The sequence below is a fragment of the Panthera pardus genome, unplaced genomic scaffold, assembly GCF_024362965.1.
Source record: "Panthera pardus isolate Hobbes unplaced genomic scaffold, ASM2436296v1 HiC_scaffold_1, whole genome shotgun sequence".
Classification (NCBI taxonomy): Eukaryota; Metazoa; Chordata; class Mammalia; order Carnivora; family Felidae; genus Panthera; species Panthera pardus.
This window is the reverse complement of record NW_026526654.1, coordinates 13,046,366-13,063,921: the sequence shown is the minus strand read 5'-3', so window position 1 is coordinate 13,063,921 and position 17,556 is coordinate 13,046,366. Positions and strand designations below refer to the sequence as shown.

The 17,556-nt window shown below is 46.1% G+C and overlaps 1 protein-coding gene across 1 annotated transcript in view; it reads left to right on the top strand.

The window, feature by feature from the left end:
* Positions 1-13,096: 13,096 nt before the first annotated feature.
* Positions 13,097-17,556, top strand: part of MYO16 (myosin XVI) — a 609,969-nt gene continuing 605,509 nt past the window's right edge. The window contains exon 1 of the mRNA XM_053889237.1: positions 13,097-13,381. The gene's annotated coding sequence lies outside the window, so the exon portion shown is untranslated. The remainder of the gene's footprint in view (positions 13,382-17,556) is intronic.

Here is a 17,556-nt window from a genome sequence, read left to right as displayed (position 1 = left end):
TAAAAGTCAAGTTGTGAACATTGTGTTTTCAGAGATCAATAATAATGTTTTTCCTTTTACTCTTAGCAATTTTCTAATAAAATAGGAATAAAGAATAACCACATGAAAATCTAGTGGCTAAAACAAACCCCTTCGGTTTCTAGAGGTTTGTTTGAAGCGATGCCTCATTTTCTCTGGCAAGCGTAGTCTAGTACAAAGATATTCCTGAAATGCCCAGAGGTGATGGCAGGTACACCATGGATTTGAAACAAAGCAGAAATGCCTGATGACAGAGGTTCTCACACTGGGACAAATGGGGTCTCGGTTGCACACTGGCACCTCTGGTTAAGGCAGGAGCACAGGTACCAGAGGGGTCTGACCTTGGTTGAGACCCCATCAGGCCTCCAGCACATCGGCCCCAGGGTAGGGGATGGTTTTCCGAGAGCCAAGTGGATGTGAAATGCTTTCGGGAGGAACCTCCATCTGCCACAAACTCCTTATTATGAATGAACAGAAACCTTATAGAATCAGAAACAAGGCTTTGGGATTTCCAGCCTTTTCTGGGCTCTCTCACATCTTCCAGGGGCACCTTGTGTATTGTACTTCCCCTGCAGGGTACCTCAGGACTTTGTAGCAAGTGGAAGAGACATTGTATCTTTACTTCTGCCCCATTAGCAGGGAATTTCCTGGTCTTATGTTAGTTCCCAGTCTCTCCAACATTTCTGTTGTTAAATGTGTTCTTTCTATTTTTGGAAGAAAAGAGTTTGTTGCTAAGAAATGGCAGCTAGCATGAAAGTAAGAGTTTATTTTTTTTAATGTTTATTTTTATTTTTGAAAGACAGAGAGAGAGAGAGAGAGACAGAGAAAGAGAGAGACAGAGTGCAAGTGAGGGAGGGGCAGAGAGAAGGAGACACAGAATCCGAAGCAGGTTCCAGGCTCTGAGCTGTCAGCACAGAGCTGGATGTGGGGCCCGAACTCACAGACCTGGAGTTCATGACCTGAGCTGAAGTCGAATGCTCAATGGACCGAGCCATCCAGGTGTCCCCAGAGTGTTGTTGTTGTTGTTTTTTTGTTTTTTGTTTTTTTAACAGGAGGACAATGCTCTTACCTAAGACGGTATCCTAGTTACAAGCAGCAGGACAGTGAACCTGCTTGCTTGTTTTCATGGTTGCATGAGAAGGAAGACGGCAGAACCCAGAAGGTGAGCTGGCTGCTGACTCCGAGACAGCTCTGCTGTGTCCCTTTACTTTTCCTTCTGGGCAGCTTTCCTAACAGGGCCCTCCCCTGCAAGTTCCCCGACCCCCCTTAGAACCACCTCCTAGGATGGCCTCTCCTCCACCAGCTGCTTTTGCTTCCCATTCGTGTCCCAAGCAAGCATGCTGTCACTTCCCCGCATTCATTCCATTTTTACCATCTCAGATTCCACAGTTTCTTACAGTTCTGACCTGACCACAGAGCGCAGGAAGAGTAATTTTAAATGCCTTGTCCGATAGGTGTTTGGGGAATCTGGAAGATTGGATAGACTCTCATGGATGAACTTGTAAGGTCATCTAAGACCCAAGATCATGGTGGAGATGGGATAGGGACAGGAGAACTCAAGATATCTAAGAGTAAGTATCAAAAATGTTCCTAGAAGAAAAATATTTAACGTTTATTTATTTTTGAGAGAGAGAGAGAGATACAGAGTGCCAGCAGAGGAGGGACTTGAACTCACGAACCATGGGATCATGACCCAAGCTGAAGTCAGACGCTGAACTGACTAAGCCGCCCAGGTGCCCCGTAGAAGAAAAAATTAAACTATAACATGGTAGGGCGCCTTGGTGGCTCAGGTCATGATCTCACGGTCCGTGAGTTCGACCCCCGAGTTGGGCTCCGTGCTGACAGCTCAGAGCCTGGAGCGTGCTTCGGATTCTGTGTCTCCCTCTCTCTCTGCCCCTCCCCTGCTCATGCTGTCTCTCTCTCTCTCAAAAATGAACAAACATTAAAAATGTTTTAAAAATATATAAGATGGTAATGATCACAAAGAATATATTCTATTGAACTAAGTTATAAGTGTAAGATTAAAAAAAAAACCCACAAGAAGAAACTGAAAGCTGTTGTGGCTACTAGAAAATAATGTTAACTACAACAGTTTAAATGAACGTCTTACCTTGTCTGATTAGCTTGAAGTGCCTACCATAGCAATTGCATAAATCCCTAAGTCTGTCGGATTCAGCTGCTTGAAACTGTTTATTGCAATAATAAAATATTAAGAACTGTTGGAATTGTAATAAGGTTTCATGATCACTTATCCTGGTCATTTAATCATATCTTTCAAAATAGGTAGATAACACTAATGAGAAATGGCAGAGAATCTTGCTGTCCTGTGTAGATTAGCCACAACAGGTAAAATACCAGTGTCAGAACAGAATGAACCACAGAGTTATAGCTTAAGCAGACTTCATGAAGTTGGAGACAGAATCGGGGCGCCTCGGGGGGGGGGGGGCTCAGCTGGTCAAACGTCTTGACTTTTGGTTTCAGCTCAGGTCACGATCTCACCATTTGTGGGTTCGAACCCCCCAACAGGTCTGTGCTGGCAGCACAGAGCCTGCTTCGGATTCTCTCTCTGTCTCTCTCTCTCTCTCTCTCTCTCTGTCCCTCCTCCACTCACACTGTCTCTGTCTCTCTCAAAATAAAGAAATAAACTTAAAAAAAAAAGTGGAGACAGAATCCACTTCAGCATGATGGTGCTGCTCTGGGAAGAAAGTGTTACTAGGAATGAAAACAAGGCTCAGAGTCTTGGTTCAGGAAACGCATCCCATTTTAAGTCAGTGTATAAAAATTCTATCTGAACAGAGAGGGGTAACTGAGGGAGTAATTAAGCTGGAATCAGAGTCTGTGTGACCAGAAAGCCTGGAAGGGGCTAAGCCTGAGGCAGTAAGACCCACGAGACGAGTAAGCAGGACGGAACGAGGGCCCCGGGAGGAAGGGAGCTGGCGTGTGGCTTTATGTGATGAATCTGGACTGCAGAGCTCACATGATAAACACATCCATGGGGTCACAGGTCAACAAGCTTGAAGCTCACTCTAGGAAAGCAATCTGCCCTTTGTTTGATAAAGTGAAACATATCTGAGTGTTGGACCCTTTGATGTCCCTGAAATAGTTTTAATGTAAATTGCACTCATGTAGCAATGCCGAACATTCGCTTAGTAAGAGAATTTAGCAGAAACACATCTTCTTTACCCCAGGGGCTTTTAGTACCACTGATCTTTGCCTTATGCCGATTGCTCGAATCCAAAAGGAATGAGAAGAAAACATAATGCGTAATTATACATTAATAGGGGAAATATATTTAAATTATAAAATTGTGCTCTAAAGTAAGAATATTTTAAAAGGAAAAATGTTTCCGGAAGGACTTGTGATAAATGTGGCGTAACGTATAAACTTGTCAAAATCACTAAGTTGTACACCTGCACTAACGTTAACGCTGTGTGTCCGCTAGGCTCAAATTTAAGAAAATAAACGTTTCCAGGTCAATGTTATGTTTATAAGATATATAAGTTCATAACATAAGATATAAGTTCATAACAACTCCTAGATTTACAAGTAGATTTCACACCGTATATGTGGTCTCAGTAGCCACGAGGTCATGTCTGAAGTTGTCTGTAAAAGTCATCTTTTCGTCAAGAAGTTGTGCATATACAAATGACATTAGTGTCTCCATGGTAACTAATGCATGTTAATGTTGGTTTGCAACCTCAGGGTAGGGAGGGTGAAATTTGAAACTGGGCTGCCATTTACAGAAGGGTAATAGGGACCAAAGAAAGAAGCAGAACCCACCCCCCTACCCCCCCACCTCCCCACCAGATTGGTGGTGGTAGGCGTAAGGGGCCAGGGAACTGATAGGAGGCTTGTTTTGGGGTAGCCGCAACACAAGCAGATTTCTGCACCAGCCCTCCAGAGAGAGGCTTTAACAGGGTTCAGTCGCGTACCCACCCCTGTGATCTCAGCAACGCATTACTCTCTCAACGCTTGTCCTAGAAAATGGCTCCTCTCCTCCTGTAGGAATGGTGAGCGCCGTGTATGTTCCAAGGACAGAAGAGAGGACTGGACATTCCAAGTGCCCGGAGCCAGCTCACAGGGCATCCCGTGCTCACCTCCTTCAGCAGAGAATGGGTACATTTAAGAAGAAAAGATGAGAGTGAGATTAACATGGTAGGAGATGTTCACTTGGCTAGGAAGCCTGAAAAGTAGCCCCCAGTACTTTTCTGGAGAAACCAAATTCTTACAGTTTAGGGGAGAATGGGAACCTCACAAATCCTGTATCTCAGGGCAACTCAGGGTTCAGAGAATCTGAATGTGTCTTTATCTCTTACTCATTTACAGCACAGTATCCTCTTTGAAAAGACTGGTGAAAGATAGTCTACTATTTTTTTTTAAATGTTTATTTACTTATTTTGAGAGAGAGAGAGTGTGTGGGCATGCTTGAGAATGGGGGAGGGTCAGAGAGAGAGGGAGAGAGAGAGAAACCCAAGTCAGCGCGGAGCCCGACTTGGGGCTTGATCTCACGAACCGTGGAGATCATGACCTGAGCTGAAATCAGGAGTCAGACGCTCAACCAATGCACGCAGGTGCCCCAAGACTGTCTACTATGGAGTAGGAATATTAATTGTTAGAAGAACTTGAATTAAAATTTGGATTACAATGACAGGATAATTGCTGGAATCTTTTTTTTTAATGTTTATTTATTTTTGAGGGGGGGGGGAGGGGGAGGGGCAGAGAGAGAGAGGGAGACACAGAATCCAAAGCAGGCTCCAGGCTCCGAGCTGTCAGTCCAATTGCTGGAATTCTTATAATTTGTTCTGGGTATTTTGCTATGAGGTACACTGGAGGTATTTTATTTTTAGCTGGTTCATTCAAAATGTATGAAATATACAGACAAGTGAGGTTTTCGGTTAGTTTGCATTTTTAGAAGTTTTTATATTTGAATCGATTTCCTTCATTTCCCTAAACTGATTTTCTTCATTTCCCTTCACCACAGGTACTGATTGTTCAAGAAAATTCTTACGAGAGGTCTGACAACACATAAGCAAAGATTTCTACTTCTGACCAGGAAGGACTCATACAAGCCAAATTTACCCTCCAGCCTAAAACAACTAAACAGTAAGACAAAAGACATGAATGCACGAATAATACTTTTCAAGATTACAATAAAAGACAGTGACCACTGAGCTTACTGCCCTGAGAAGATGTCGGGTGCAGGAAGGAGAACCCAGGTGGAGCCCTGTCGTTTCCTGTGCCGAGAAAACAGGCTGAGAGTCTGAGGACACCATGTTGACCGAAGTTCACAGACGGCACGCCAGAGGTGAGAGGACCCTAGAAATCTGTAGGTGGCCCTCCTCAGTTATTCACATGAGTATTGATCTGTTCACACATGAAGAAAATACCGGAGGCTGGAAAGTAACTACTCAAAAAATTATAGGGAGCAATCAATGGAGCTCACACTGGGCAAGGAATAATTTCTATTTCCAATAGTCACAGTGGGAAACCCCTTAATTTGAGGAGCACGAGGTAGAGAACTTCACGTAGATACTCATACAGCTCAGATGCAGGGGACAGTCAGACCTAGACTGAACCTTTCTTTTGTCTTGTGTCCAAAATGACAGCTTAAAAGTAACATCCAAAAGGACCCAACAATTTTCAAGTGACGTAACCGTATCACAGAACAAAGTTCAAGAATATTTGTAAGAATACAAACTATCTAGCAACCAAAGAGGAAAATTGCATGCAATCAAAAATAACCAGGCATGCAAAGAAATACGAAAATGTGTCCCATAATAGTAAGAAAAAATAATCAGTGGAAACCAAACCAGATGACAGAAGTAGTAGACAGGGACATTCAGACAGTTCCTAGAGGCCAATCCTCTGTGCTTGGCAAGACCACAGTGCTGTGGTCGTCTGGTTGCTCATCTTCAGAATGGGGGAATGGCCATTGTGGATGAGCCTTGGGTGTGTGTCTACAACACTGTTATAAGTCAAGGATTTCCACCAACTGTCAGAGGAAACATCATCCAGGTTATGCTCCCTATGGGTTTTTTTGTGTGTGATTTTACGGAATGTTTATATTTGACATTAGGTTGAAGGTGGAAGGTACGGTAATATGTTAGTTACAACCAAGTTGTTGATTATGACAGAAATGGGAAACTCAGTCCCCATCTTCTTATTTTCTTGTCCTAATTAGACATACCTTTTCTTTCTTTCCTTTTTTAATGTTTATTTATTTTTGAGATACAGAGACAGAGCGCGAGCAGGGGAAGGACAGAGAGAGAGAGAGAGGGAGACACGAATCGGAAGCAGGCTCCAGACTCTGAGCTGTCAGCATGGAGCCCGACGTGGGTCTCAAACTCATGAACCATGAGATCATGACCTGAGCCAAAGTTGGACACTTAACTGACTGAGCCATCCAGGTGCCCCCCCCCCCCCAGACATACCTTTTACTTAAATGATTACAAAAGTCATTTGTTTCACAGCCTGGCAAATAAAGGTGAAGATTTGAACAACCAGGCTCCCAAATATTTAAATAATCTCCATAAATTGGAGCCACAGAATGGTTCTGTGGTCGTGGGCTGTACCCTTCCCAGGGCTCAAGGGAGCGTGCCTTCTCTGAGAGCCACGCAGATATCATCTACTGCAAGAAAGATTCTGGAAGTCTTGAAAAACTTGTTATTAGGGAAATACACGGCGCTTGCCACGATGTCATTGTCAAAAGTGGAATCTGAAGCAACAACGCCATTTTGGAGCCACTGAAGTTTCTACGCAGCCTCCTTGCAGGAAACGATATATACATTTTTGGTCGAATGGGTTCTTCACACAGAGGAAAACATCAAGACCTTGCGTCACGATTGTGAATGGCAATGTGTCAGTTCATTATCTTACCCGAATCTGAATACAGCAAGGTGGACTACCCTCGTATCAGATTCTTGGGAAGATTAAAAACTACCATCAAGTCAGAACAAGAGCTCAACACAAGCCATTCCAATCGTGACTCAGTTGTACTTCGGGGATGGCAGAGCTGGTCACCAGAAAGCACTGAACGGTCAGGCACGCAGCAAAGATCTTTGCTACCTTGATACCCAGAAACCTCAGGCCCCATCCCAAGTTCAACAGGTTAGGCCTCTGCTAATCTCTGCTGGGCAAGTGGAATGAAGTGCCTACAGGTGAGGATAGCTTTTGCAGAGGAACATGGACACGCGATAGTAAGGTGCACTGTTATATTCTCCAGCAGCCCCAGACATGAGAGGATTCAGAGTGGGTGCTCACGGACAGGACAGCCGGAACACTGTTCCCAACAGCATTCTAGTTTTTTTTGTCTAAATAACTGCTTTTATTCTCTGATAAAGTAGCCAGGAAAAAAACAAAACAAAACAAAACAAAACAAAACAAAACAAAACAGAATATATACCCACGAGAGGGACTTCAGCGGAAAATAAACCAGATTCTAAGTATGGAATGCCATTTTCTCTGTCATTTTGCCAGCTAAATGTTTCTCATTTCTCATCATAATAGTTACGGGGTGGATACGCTAAGGAAAAATGAAAATCCTCGCACTTCAACAGATGGGGATGGACCAGGTAATTGCCTCGGTTGAGAATCTTCCGTATTCAGCCCTCTTTTGCGTGTGCAGATTGTGGAAATCCAGCAAGTAACTGGCTATCCTGCACTGTTGCGTCTAACGTAGTAAGTGTCTTCCTGTGGACACTTCCTCTAACCTTCCTTTGTAAAAACAGTGGTCTCCAAAAACTGTCTTTTATTGGTTAGTACTGAGAAACTGGTTATACCAGATACCTGACTTGATTCCTTTTGACCGTTTAGAGTTAGTGCAGGGCTTACGTAATTATTAAAAAGATGCAAATTCAGAAATTCTGCCATTGACATTTCATGATTTTCTGAAGATCATGATTAAGATACAAATTGAGTGATGGGTTTTCTTGATCCTTTTCAGGTCGATATATTTGAATAAATTTGGGGCCAATGCATCTCACTTATTGCAGACTTTAGTCTCTTCATCAATAACATAACTTACCTTTAAGATCTTTTTCAGGACCGTCATTCTGTCTTTTCATGAAATATCCATACTTTTTTGAGGGATGTAATTGAAACTGTCATAGTTTAAAAGTTCAAAGTTAAAGTACATGCAGGACGCCTGGGTGGCTTAGTTGGTTAAGCGTCCGACTTCGGCTCAGGTCATGATCTCACGGTTCGTGGGTTTGGCCCCATCTTGGGCTCTGTGCTGACAACTCAGAGCCTGGAGCCTGCTTCAGATTCTGTGTCTCCCTCTCTCTCTGCCTTTTCCCCACTTGCTCTCTGTCTCTCTCTCTCTCGAAAATAAATAAACTTAACAATTTTTTTTGTAAAAGAAAAGTTATAGCAGGGGTATGTTTCCAGGATAATGTTTTAACAACTTTCATTAATTTTTAAAAAACTAAATTTTTAACCCCTTGTGTTCAATATTAATTAGAGATTTGTTTCTTGAAGAACATGTCTTAATGGCAAGGCATTATTTGATTTTAAGCAAAACGCAGACTATTTGAACAGGAGGTGACTATGAACCCGTGGCTGTAACAAATGACTTAACTCGTCAGAGAGGAGAGTGGCATTTCTATACCAAGGGACTTGGTAAGCTACATAAATGTTTCCACTCTGAGAATTAGCTAATTGCTGTTATTTTCTGGCATTTGTTCATTAATCACTGTTCACATTTATCTCTTGAATAAATGACAGGTAACTTAAAGATATCATTGAGACACCTCTGTGGCTTTAATATCATTTTATAGATGGTCTGGTATAAAAAAGTAGATGTCAATTGGCCTCTTCTGATTTGCATTTTTTAACTTTTCTTTTCTTATTTTTTAAATTAATTTATTTTGAGAGAGAGAGAGAGCGAGCATGGGAGAGGCAGAGAGAGAGAGAATCCCAAGCAGGCTCCACACTGTCAGCTCAGAGCCTGATTCAGGGGCTCATGAACTGGGAGATCATGACCTGAGCAGAAATCAAGAGTCAGTCGCTTAACTGACTGAGCTATCCAGGCGCCCCTGATTTGCATATGTTTCTAGGTAAAGATCCTTTTGTGTAGCAATGCACATATTATACAGAGAGACCTTTCCACAAGAGATTTACACTGAGTGAAATTACTGTCTTTACACCTCCTAATTGGATGGGCAAATCAGATGTAGGCAGGCTTTAAGCCATAGCCCTATTCCTGTGCCCTGAGACTTTAGTCCATATATGGAGTATGTGGAAGAATCCTGATGTAAAATTCTCATACTTTATGTCCACCTGAGATCAATGTGAATTGTGCCAACTGTCTGATTAAAAAGCGGAGATTGTAACACTGGATTGAAAAAAAAACAACAACAAAAAACCAAGACCTAATGATACGGTTTTTACAAGAATCTGTTGGTTTACAAAGTCGGAAGCCTCTCTGGTAAAATCTGGAACTGGCTCCCGTACCCAGAGGTCAAGGAAAGACAGAAGGAAGAGGCCGGCTGTTCCAGATGGGAAGGAAGAAGTTTTAATGCATGAAACTTTACCTTGGAGGCTTGTCTTGGGCTGTGGCAAAATCAGTAGGTTTCTCCATCTCCTTACCAGGATCTTAAAGTTTATATAGAGGCTTACCTGGCATGCAGGCACGGGGACCATCCCGGTGATCTTAACAGCACAATGCTGCTCAGGGGCTGCGTCCGTGAAGACAGAACGTACATTCCAAGAACAGGGGAGGGTGTGGGGGCCTCTGATCGCCCCGGGGCCAACTCACAGGTCAACTGGTGGTCACATCCTCTTGACACCCACCTCCAACAGGATCACACTTTACATATAAAGTTACAAATAGTTGAAAGGTGAAAAGATGAAATGAGATATGGCGCTGACACTAATCAAAAGAAAGCTGGGTGGCTGTATCAGTATAACAAAAAGTAAATTTCATCTCAAGGAATATTCCGAGGGATAAAGCAGATTGTTTCCAAATGATTAAGGGGTCAGTTTCTTAGGAGTACGTGACAATTCGACATATTATGCACTGAAAACAGAAATTCTAAATACGCGACATGAAAACCGACAGGTCTGCATGAAGAAATATGGAAGTTCATGGTTATGGCTGGGGATTGCGACCGCCCCCCCCCCCCCCGAATAATGGATAAGACGGTGTCTTAGTTTGGGTCGCTATGACTAATGACCACAGGCTGGGTGGCTCATCAACAACACAAACTTATGGAAGCTAGCGGTCTGACATCAGGGTCTGGCATGGGGGTTCCTGGGGAAGACCCTCCTCTGGGTTGCAGGGGACTGTCTTCTCATTGTGTCCCCATGGGGCAGAGAGCTGACAAGCAAGCTCACTGTGTCTTCTCATAAGGACACCAATCCCCTTGAAGGGGGCTCCATCTCGTGACTTGATCACCTCCCAAAGTCCCCCTCCTTCTAACGCCATCACACCGGGGTTAGGATTTCAACATACAAATGTTGGGAGTACACAAACATTCAGTCGATAGCAAATAGATAGAGAAACCAGACTTTCATACAAATTGTAAAGCAGGGTAATCCCTGCAGCGTGTAACTGTGCAGTGACTTAGAAAACGCTGTTTCTAGGTAATACACATGACATTCTCCATTTGTTGACTCCTACCAATGCTTGTAGGGACACGACTAATGTGGATGTGTTGTTTTATTGGGAATGCGTGTCTCTATGTCCCAAACTACTAAGAATTAGCAAATTATTTCTGTGCTTAAATTTCCAGTTTGAGAACGGTCTATTAGAGGACAGATTAGGAGTGTAGTAAAGTACAAAGAAGTCACTGTACACACTTTTCCATGGGATGAGACTGAGTAATTGATGTTCTGAAAAGTGACAAAAACTTTAAGTCAAGACGTGCACGTAGCCAGGTTCTCTGGGGTTTCTATTTAAGACATTCTTCTTTTACTAGCCTGTCCCTCAGGGGGTTGCCGAGCTGGATCATGCCCGTTTCTGCAAGAGAGAAATAATTACTATTTCAGAATCCGATGTCTCCATGTAAACAGAGGGCTCGCCAACGGCAGACCAGCATTTGTATCTCACTTTACAGAGGAAAATTACCTTCGGGAACTGAACCAATATTGACGTTCTTAATAATATATTGCCTTTATGCTTGGATAGCAGAATCATTTTTTAAAACCTTATCAAAGTCAGTTGTGTATTTGAAGCCACTGTGGTGACTGATGAGGCAGAGTGTGATGGGAATAGTTAGAATACAAATACGATATTGTTTGTGATCAATGGGTTTTCTTTATATATTTCTTTCACACTTTTTTCTCATAAGGTACTAACATAGAAACTTAGATATATAACAGATATAAACACTTATCAAATATATAACTTATATTTGAGAAGGATAAGCACCTTAGTGTTATAAAACATAAACTGTCCTGTTGAATCCATTTTAGTATATTAACTGGCATCTCTTGTTTGATATTATAGTCTTGGGTGCTGGCTACCAGAACTAACTTTTGATAAATTTGTGCAAGTTTCTCTTACTGTAGAAATCTTGCAATATAGGGGCCCCTGGGTGGTTCAGTGGTTAAGGGACCAACTCTTGGTTTCAGCTCGGGTCATGACCTCACGGTTCCTGGGATTGAGTCCCGATTTGGGCTTTTCACTGACATTGAGAGCCTGCTTGGGATTCTTTCTCTCTGTCCCTCCACCCCCCCCCCCCCCTCAAAATAAATAAACTTAAAAAAAAAAGAAACTTAACAATATAGAGAGAAACAGAATGGTTTCAGATAAAATGCCACACAATAAGTATGGAAATGGGTAATACTCCTCACAGCACATTTGCTATTTCTTGGTGCCAGTGTATAAAATGCCAAGAAAACCATTATGTGCTGAAGTATTTATTTTACTTTTAATTCAGAATCATTCTTACTAGTCCATATTATCCTTAGTGCCACGGTTGAATTGCTTTCATAAATTCACTGATTCTGTAAATTATTTTTGTGAGAATGAAATCTGAGTTGGGACTACATTCTTGTCACATTATGTGTGGAAAACACCTTCATATACGTCATGTCATAGCATAGAGGGTAACTCAATCGATCCTTAAGACACCTTAAAATTCACAAAATTTATCTCAGTGCATGGAAAAATAGGAAATCTAAGTGAACATCACAGCAGTATCTCAGAATCGTCCTTTAATCCACTCCCGGACATGCAGGGGCTAACACCACGTAAGTAGGAAATTTTCTGAACGCCACATTGTTTTTTACATATTCATGTATCACGTATTTTGGATAAGAATATTCTGAATAATTAATATGACTATAAAGTCATTTGAATAAAGTTATGTGTTATATACAAGACCCTTTGCGACTATATACTATAGTGTGTGTGTGTGTGTGTGTGTGCAGGCGCATGCACCACATTAACTTCAGAATTAAGACAGCCTAGAGTTCTCTTGGCGAAATGCGGACTGTTTACAGGGCCAAGCAGGAACAAAATTTGGGGGTGGGGGTGGGTGGGCACGTCTTCTACTCTGTCATGAAAATTATAACAGAGACCAGATGCCCAGAGAGAGCCTTGACCTTGCCCATGATTATCTTGTCCCACCTGAAATTCCTATTTTCGAGAATTCAGGGGAATCTCAAGGCTCCGTATGGCCTCTGTATCATCTCATCTCATCTACTGACAACTGCCACAGTCCCCGCGATGGCCTTTGTTCTGGTCGGACTGTCCGGGGGGGTGGGAAGGGGGATGCCCGCCCCAGGTCACAACTCTGGGTCACGGCGCAGGAGACCCACGCCGGGGCCACCTCCTTCCCCATCCAGCGCCCAGTCCTCTTGCTGGAGTCGGGAAGGAAAAGTTGGACGCGGGAGCCCCATTCTTAGCCTGTCAGCAAAGCGAGGGGAGGGAGAAGCCGGAGGGGGGGATCGGAGGAGCGGAGAGAGGCGCGGTCTCGGCGCGGGAGAGCGTGGGCAGCAGGGCGGCCGGAGCCCCGGGCGACCACCCCGGCGGGAGCGGAGGGCGGCGGGAGCCGAGGGGCCGTGGCGGGAGCGGGGCAGGCGGCGCCCCCCCCCCCCCCCCCCCCCCCCGCCCCGGGGCCTGGAGCCGAGCCCCGCGGCCGGCGGGGCGCGCAGGGAGGGGCGAAGGCGGCCGCGGGTCCCGGAGGCGGGCTCCGAGTGGCCGCGGCCAGCCTCCCGCCGGCCCGGCTGCGCGCACCGCGCCCGCCCCGAGCGCGCCGCAGCCCTGGGAGCAGGGGCCCCGCGCACCCGCCGCACGCGCACCCGGCGCACACGCGCAGCGCCGCGCCCGGAGCGGATCCCCGCGTTCGCGCCGCGCCCGGAGCTGATCCCGCGTTCGCGCCCCCGGCTGCACGCGTCTCTCGCGGACCTTTCTCGGCAGGTAGGGCGGCGGCGGGGCGGCGGGGCGGCGGGGCTCGGGGCGTGGGGCGCGGTCCCCGCCGCGGAGCGGTTGGCCGAGCAGCCTCGTCCGGGTCAGGAGGCCGGCGGGGCGCAGAGGCACCCCTGCCCCACGGCGCCGGTGGCGACTCCGGGAGGGCTCGGGGGTGCTCGCGCCGAGGTCGCGGGGTGCCCGGCCCGAGAGCCGGCGTGGAGAGGGGGGCGTGGAGAGGAGGCTGGCGGTCCTTTCCGGGGAAGGGGACGCGGGGAGGTGTGTGACCGCGGAAGCCTCCCAACTCTGGACGTAGCCCAGGAGAGGAGGCGAAACTGGCAGTTTGCAGGGACCTGGAAGCCTGTGGTTGCGGCGGGAGGTGAGGGCAGCGGCGCGGGCACTTAGGGGAGCCCCACTCCTCCCCGGAAGGCAGCAGGGGGCCGTCCTCCTTTTCTCTTTGGGGATGAGAAGGGGCCACTACTTGAGAGAACAAAGATGTAGGGGTGAAGGAGGGCTCCCTGGCCGTCGCCTCTCCCACTGATCCCACTGACCCCTGGCCGTGACCCCCGCCGGACAGCGTCCGCCCCATTGTCTGGGAGGGCCCGGGCCAAGTGGCGGGGCAGCGGTGGTACCCATCCGGGGCTCTTCTCGGCCCCCGCTCCCGCGGGCGCCGCCCACCTTCCCCGGGGCTGGGGAGGACCCACCGGCTGGGTGCAAGTGCTGGGTTTGGCCGGTGCCTTGTACGCCCCCGACAGGTAATGGGGGTGATCTTCATCAAGTTCTCCGGGCGTATCTGTGTCACACTGAAAAGCTGGAGCCACTCGCTGGGCTCAGCTCTCTGTTTGGGGAGTGAGCCAATACGTGTAAATTGTGTGTCCATCCTTTGCCACCTGGTAGAATTATTTCGCCCCTGGAGGAGAAGGGGTTGGCTTTTGCTAAGCAGGGCCGAGTAAAACTTAACGGCTCTGAACCGGCGGGAGGAGAGACCTTGAGCAGCAAGGCTGGAGAACAGGCGGTCTCCATCCTGCCCAGCGCAGAAGCTCCCGGGGCGCGCTCTCCTGTTTCAGTCCTGGCTTGCTTTGAAGATCTGGTGAAATGTTTGGGGTCTCTGTTCCGATGAGGGTTAACATGCCTCGCGCAAGTTTGCCCTGGGTTCTTGGGGATGCAGTCCATCCATGCATCTCCTGGTGACTTCCACTTCGAAAGGAGACTAACAACAAGAGACCCCAGAGTCACCGCGGAGCTCCCTAAACCGAAGCCACATGACTGAGGCCAGGGAAAGGGCAGACCTTTTGGGCCATCAGGTTTCCTCTCTAGGGTATCACTGCATAGCTGCCAGAATAAATTACATTTCTCTCTTGGTATTTTAAAAGGCTTTGAAGGTAATTTGGCAACCGTGGGTTAAGGGTCCTCCAGAACAATTTGTCTGTTTGCAGTTGTTTAGTTTATTGAAATTACACAAGCCTGTGTAGTGTAGCTAACAGCTATGGCCCCTTGCCCCGTGTAACCAACCTGTGTGAGCAGAGGAGGTTTATGTGTGATAGACTTTTTGGAAACCAGAATATATGGCATTGCTTTCGCGGTAGTGTTAATACGCCCCCTGTGATATGTTACTTGCTGTAAAAATCATTCAGAGTGTGATATTTACTTACCAAAGGAGAAATAAGTTTAATCAATACGATTTCATCTAGAGGGCATAAAGCTATGTTTCTGTTTATCTGTGTCCTTTGAGAACTGGGGGAATGAAATTTGTTCAGTGCATACTAAAAAAACTAAAGTTTTATTTTGCATGTGAAATAATACTTTAAATACGCCCCGCCCCCCCCATCCCCTCTGATCTGAGAATGCTTCAACATACAAGCTCCAGGCCATTAATAGGATCTGTGGATAAGTCAGTACTCCTGCAGATAAAGAAGATTGCCCGGCAAATGTGAGCTCACTGCAGATCATGAACGTTCTTGAAGAAAAGAAGCATTTCCTCCCCGTTAAGCAATCAGGAGATAAAACGTGTGGAGTCAAACCATGATATACGCTTCACTTGCGATCCTAATATATATGTGTATGTGTATGTGTGTACATAACTTGCGGGTCGTGTAATGTATTAAAACATTTGCCTAAGTGAGAAAATAAATTTCACTGGAACCAGGATGTTTGAAAATGATACTTCTTTATATTTGACCTGTGGTGAGTTGAGCACCTCAAACATGTACCTTCCTTTTTGGGATCCTCTCACCAGGGCACAGGACTCAGAGGACTTAGGTCATTTTTTCAAGGTCAGAGAGCTAGGTCTTGGCAAGGTTACTGGGACTTCGTCTTTCTACCAAACAGCAGTGTCCGGTGATGTTAACATTTCTTCACGTGTCTATTAGCCATCTGGATGTCTTCTTTGGAGAAGTGTCTATTCATGTCTTTTGCCCATTTCTTCACTGGACTGTTTTTTTGGGTGTTGAGCTTGATAAGTTCTTTTTAGATTTTGGATACTAACCCTCCATCTGATATGTCGTTGGCAAATATCTTCTCCCATTCTGTCAGTTGCTTTTAGTTTTGCCGATTGTTTCCTTCGCTGTGCAGAAGCTTTTTATCTTGACGAGGTCCTGAGATGGTGCATTTTAATAGCAGTGACTGATCTCTTCTATCCTCACCCTTTTCTCCTGTTGTTCCCTTTTCTCCAAGCCTTCTGGCCATTCCGCTGTTCTGTTCCTTTCTGTCCTAGGAATAACACATCACTCTGGAAGAGTTTTGCAGAGCAAAGGGTGAGGCTGTCAAGGGAACAGGAGACCTTTAAATGAAAATTACTTATTTCATTTAGAAATGCATATGTAATTTACCTTTATGGATTAAAAAAAGGCCAGGTAATAAAAAAAAGATGCCTTTCACACAAGGTGCACTGAGGCGAGGAAGCAGTCATAGGAAGTCAAGCGTCTTTACCGTTAGAACTTGAGAAGCAACGCCGGGGCCATTTCTAAGTTGTTTTCCCACCTGGGTTCTCTTCCAATCCTCTCAGCCGCCCCTGGAAGGTGAGAGTGGACGTGGTCACTCATTCCACATTCCCAATTTCCTGTCACTGAATTCTGTTCCTTCTCCTTCTGTAGACCCACCCCGGGCAAAATTCAGGGCTCTTCCAGAACTTCCCTGTGGTGGGTTGGACTCACTGGCCTCTTTCTTGAAGCAGCGACTTTCTTTTTTCAGGGAAATATGCTGATGAGTTTTAGCCCATGGAAAGTGATACAAATTCATTAACATTTTTGTTGTGATATTTCCTGAGAATGGGCAGTCACTCAAGTACACAGGCACTTGACCTAGGAAAGAAGGTCGCACATCTCCAGGGACTAAGTATGTGCTGCCTGGGCTGCCTGATCTAGGTCCCCCGGAGGAGCCTGGTAAGAGTGGGTTTCCTGAACCCACGAGAATCTGGGTGGGACCCAGGACCATCCCTTCAGCCAGCCCTGAGTGATTTCCGTGAGCACTGCATTTTAGAAGCTCTGTGCAGAGGGCGCTCGGGAGTTCACATTTTGCCAGCTCCCACCAGCTAGAATTACCTGGCTTTCCCAACACAGATAGTAGTCTGCACAGATAACTTGGTTATTCTCCCGTTTGATTACAGTAACTGGGAAGACCTGACAGTATATCAGGAGGGTCTCAGGAAGTTTCGCTTCACATTATCCGCCTGTAACTAAACGTGCGCATAGACAAAGGGTTGCCGTTTTCTAATAGATGGTAAATTTCAAGTGGCACCGTCACATCAAGCTGATTTGTATTCTCTGCTGGATTGCAATTCTTTCTGTATGATTGTGTTAACAAGAACGATTTTAAATGACCCGGTCATTATAATTCCTGCAGTGCACTTGTGTCCCTGGATATGGAGGAAGCCGGGATAGAGTTGTCTAGACCACCCCCTTCATTAGGGTTGCTCAGCCCCTTGCAGTGCGGCTTCCTCTCAGACCCTGCTAGAGAGACGGTCCTCTGCCCTCATCCTTGCTGCTGAACAGCGTGGACAGCAGACCTCTCACCCCTTAGCAGCTCCTGGCTCCTTTGTCTCCTTCCGTGGCCTTTCTTCCCTTGAATCTCCTCCAGCTGGCTCTCCCCATGGGCCCTGTTTCTCCTCTCCTCCCTGTCACGTTCTCCGCTTGCATGTGGCCCAGCCCCAGCTCCAGACCTGCACCTCCATGGCTTCCTCTTTGGGTGCT